Genomic DNA, 4,823 nt, shown 5'->3' with positions numbered 1-4,823 from the left:
TTCCGTACTAGACCTTGATACTGTGGCTTGTTTCCTGGTGGTCCAAGACACAAGGTTACCACCAAGAAACACAGCGAATCCTCCTGTGGACGGCCTATCATCTAGGCAATCCGCCCAATCAGCATCTGAAAAAGCACTTATCATCATGGACTGTGATCTCCTGATCTTAAGCCCATAGTTCTTTGTCCCACTAACATACCTCAGGATCCTCTTGACCGCGCTCTAGTGAGTTGTAGTTGGAGCATGCAAGTACTGGCACACCTTGTTGACAGAAAAGGATATGTCCGGCCTTGTTAGTGTTAAGTACTGCAGTGCCCCAACTACGCTTCTATAGCGTGTAGCATCCTCCGGCCCAAGAGCAGAACCATCCGTCAGTCTCAGCTTCTCGGACACAGCAAGAGGTGTATCAACACTTTTGGCCTTGTCCATTCCAGTTCTGGACAAAACATCTGTTGCATATCTTCCCTGTGAAAGCACAAGACCATCGTTGCTCCTCCTCACTTCTATCCCAAGGAAATAATGCAAATCACCTAGATCCTTCAACGCAAAGTCCTTCTGCAGATCCTTGAGCAATGCTGCGGTAGCCTTGGGAGAGGAGCTAGCAACTATAATATCGTTGACATATACCAGTATATAAATGGTGTACTCACCCCGACTATAATAGAACAAAGAGGTGTCAGCTTTGGAAGGAAGAAATCCCAATTCTTGGAGTCTCTTGCACAATCTGGCATACCAAGCCCTCGGTGCTTGCTTCAGCCCATAGAGAGCTTTATCCAACTTGCAAACATAGTTTGGGTGACTCATGTCTTCATAGCCAGGAGGTTGTTGCATGTATACTTCTTCTTCTAGATACCCATGGAGAAAAGCATTCTGGACATCAAGTTGCCAAAGGGGCCAATTTCTTGACACTGCAACAGACAAGATCAGCCGTATAGTAGCAGCTTTCACAACTGGGCTGAACGTGTCTTCATAATCAATGCCATAGCGTTGTTTAAAACCCTTAGCAACTAGTCGAGCTTTGTATCTGTCTATGGTGCCATCAGCCTTGCGTTTCACTTTGTAAACCCATTTGCATCCAATGACATTTCTCCCCTTGGGCCGAGGAACAAGATGCCATGTCTTGTTTCTCAGCAGTGCTTGATGTTCATTTTCCATGGCTGATGCCCATTTTTGATCTTGAAGTGCTTCTTCTACTGAGCTCGGCTCCTCGGACTGGGCCTGTGCATTCATGCACCAGCGTACCGTACCATCCGTGTACTCCTTGGGCTTCATTATCCCACGTTGGAGCCGAGTGACTGGCCTACTAGAAGTAGCAGCAACAGCTGGATCAACAGGAGTAGTACCAGCAGCTTCCTCTGACGACGAGGCTGCAGGAAGCTCGTCCACAGAAGATGATCCACCCGGCAGGATCACCGTTGAATCCAGCGCCCCCTCGTTGGGATCAGCATGCGGCATCGGAGGTGCTGATTCAAGCGGTGTGGTCGAAGACGTTGTCGCAGACGATCCAACCTGGGGAGGAGGTGACGAGATCCCAGGTTCCAATACCGAAGGAGGTCGCGTCGGGCTGCCCGACACGATCGCAGTTGTAACAGGCGAATCGGCATCGGCCTCCACACTGTCCCCGGTCAGGTGACACAGCCGATAATGCGCGCCACCAGCAGCTTGTTCATGGATTCCTGCAGCGTTTGCACCCGTTTTTGTTCCTGCATCATCAACACAAGGTGCATGGCTTGATGACCGGTTAGTAAAGGCAGGAGAAGATAAATGTTGATCACCAATTTTTGCATTCTCAAATTCTGAGGATGGGTTTTTGAGGATATCTGGGAGGAGATCGAGTTCAGCTCGAAGCCGTGCACCTGCATTGGGATGTAAAGAGGCAAAAGGAAAAACCTCTTCATCGAAGACAACATCTCGGGATATATAAACTCGCCCTTCCTTTGGATCGAGACATTTGAACCCCTTGTGCATATTGCTATACCCGAGAAACACACATTGTTTGGATCTGAATTCAAGTTTCTTAGAATTATATGGGCGCAAATTTGGCCACACGGCGTAGCCAAAAGTGCGTAGGAAGGTGTATTCTGGTGGACGGCCAAAAAGTTTCTCAAAGGGGGTTTTGTTATCAATGATTTTGGACGGCAGGCGATTGATAAGAAAAACTGCAGTGAGAAAGGCTTCATCCCAGAATTTTAAAGGCATAGATGAATGTGCAAGGAGGGTGAGACCCATCTCAACAATGTGCCGATGTTTGCGTTCGGCGGATCCATTTTGTTGGTGCGCATGAGGACAGGAAACATGATGTTCTATACCTATGCGCTTTAAAAAAGAATTGAGTGCTTGATATTCCCCTCCCCAATCTGTTTGGATGGCACGAATTTTTCTATCAAATTGACGTTCAACAAGTTTATGAAAATCTTGAAAACACTGAAATACCTCGGATTTGTGTTTCAACAAATATATCCAAACAAATTTGCTGTGATCATCAATGAAACTCGAATAATAATTGTGACGACCAATAGAGTTGGGCGCAGGGCCCCATACATCGGAAAAAATGAGATCCATAGGATGACTCGACACACTAGTGGATCTGGGGTAAGGCAATTGGTGACTTTTGCCTGACTGACATGCATCACACACCCTAGTATTATTTCGATTATGGGAAATAGGAAGCTGATGACGACTTAGGACCTGCTGGATGACCCGAGACGATGCATGGCACAGCCTGTGGTGCCATAGTGAAGTGGAAGGTTTGACGGCAGCAAGGGCTTGCTTATTTGGAGACGACTTGGACAGTAGCTTCAAAGGATAGAGCCCCCCTTCACATCTGCCTGTGTGGATAGTTTTCTTCGACACCTGGTCCTTAATGAAAAAGTGGTTGGGATGGAATTCAAGAAAAACATTATTATCACGTGCAAGCCGATTGACAGAACAAAGGTTCTTGTGTGCTTGTGGGACATGAAGGATATTTCGGAGATGAAGATTAGGTGAATGCAAAAAACTGTGACCAACATTAGCAATCTCCATACCTGTCCCGTTTGCAGCATGCACCTGATCACCACCGTGATACTTATCATGGACAGTCAACTTCTCCAACTCGCCGGTGACATGGTCCGTAGCTCCAGTGTCCATGTACCAATTTGTGTCGACACCATATGAACTAGTGGCAGCAGCAGCAGTCTTTTGTGGGGGGCCTTGATAAGATGAATCATACCGATTGTAACAGCGGTAGGCCGGGTGTCCCTCCTTGCCACAGACTTGGCAGTAGACGCCCGGTTCAAATCGCCCACCGCTGCGACCTCCTTTGCGGCCACCACGACGGCCTCCACGCCCGCCACCGCGAGCGTTGTTGTTGTAGTTGCCACCACCACGGCCTCCCTTGGAGGCCATGTTCACCGAGGACTGCTGTCCTCCGCCCCTTGCCTCCATGCGTTGCTCAAATGAGACAAGCTGCGCATAGAGCTCGTTCACGGTGATCGGCTCAACTCTCGCCGCTACCGCTGTCACCACTGGATCATACTCCTGATCTAGCCCGGTCAAGATGTAGGAGATGAGTTCCTCATCTTCGAGCTTACGACCGGCAGACGCCATCTCGTCTCCGAGGGCCTTCATTTTCGAGAAGAATTCGCTGATGGAGGACGCGCCCTTGGACGCAGTAGCAAGAGCCATCCTTGTACTGATGATTCGGGCTCTTGATTGTGACGCGTGAAGCGCCTGGATCGCAGTCCATGCCTCCGCCGCGGTAGTCACCGCAGTGATCTGAGATCCGATCTCGCGAGAGAGAGATCCAAGGAGGTAGGAGAGGACTTGCTGATCTTGGGCCACCCACTTCTTGAACTCAGGGTTCAGGATGGGTGCCGCATCGGCCGCCGGCTTCTCATTGTCCGCCTCGGCCTTGGGGGGAATGAACTTCTCCGGCGGCTTCTCCACCGGGTCGATGAACTTTTCCATCTCCGCACCACGAAGGCCGGAGAGGACTTGGAGCTTCCACATGGGGTGATTATTCCTGGTCAGCTTCTCCGTGACTGGGAACATGCCGAGGGGAGAAAACGCGGCTAGGGCGGCGGCAGTGGAAAAGGATGTGAGCGCCATAGTTTTCCGCTAGGATAGATGCTCTGATTACCATGTGAGAATTGGTGTAACGTGGTGCCTTCTCAGGTCCACGGTTGCGTGTTATATAAGCACAAGGAAAAGCCCCTCGGCGGTGGCATGTACACAAGTATGGATACAACAATGATGGAAGGAGTATCCTGTAATCAAGGATCACTTCCCATCTACAATACACGCATAGCAGATATTCATACCATCTAACACCTGCTACTCAGGTGGCTGTAGTCCCAGGTCATGATACCCAAAGTAGTCCAAGGACAATTTCCCACGGAGGAGCACTAGATACTTCTGGAAATCAGGTGGTAGCAGCATGTTCAGGCGTTCGTGTGCTAAAAAAGAAGTTGACACCTAAAAAAGAAGACCTGCTTCTTATCATGATCGACAATTGTGAACTTGTGTGTGAACCTGCTTGTAATCTAACTTGTGTGTGGACCTAGTTGTAAACTAAACTCGTGTGTGAATCCTGATCTGTGCACATGTGAGCTTGTGTATGTGCCAGGAGAAAATTGGATTTATGCCATTATAAAACTTAAGATTCATTCGAATGTTATTATAGAAACACGTTTCGCTAAGAGACCATTATCAAATGTTATCTTACAGATAAAATGTCATTTAGGGGGTTATTTGAAACTTAACATTATTTGATTATATTGGCAGCTAGTGACCGGACACTTTTGCCCCTATCAAATCTGTTCGCCGTTCTCCCTCCTCCCGCT

The 4,823-nt window shown here is 48.6% G+C and overlaps 1 non-coding gene across 1 annotated transcript; it reads right to left on the bottom strand.

Annotated features, from left to right (window-relative positions):
- Positions 1-3,431: 3,431 nt before the first annotated feature.
- Positions 3,432-3,570, bottom strand: LOC111590714 (small nucleolar RNA Z247). Its single transcript, XR_004855756.1, has one exon. It is a non-coding gene; the product is annotated as a small nucleolar RNA Z247 (small nucleolar RNA).
- Positions 3,571-4,823: the final 1,253 nt, after the last annotated feature.

Source organism: Zea mays, chromosome 1, assembly GCF_902167145.1.
Source record: "Zea mays cultivar B73 chromosome 1, Zm-B73-REFERENCE-NAM-5.0, whole genome shotgun sequence".
Classification (NCBI taxonomy): domain Eukaryota; kingdom Viridiplantae; phylum Streptophyta; class Magnoliopsida; order Poales; family Poaceae; genus Zea; species Zea mays.
This window is presented reverse-complemented; position numbering and strand designations above follow the sequence as displayed.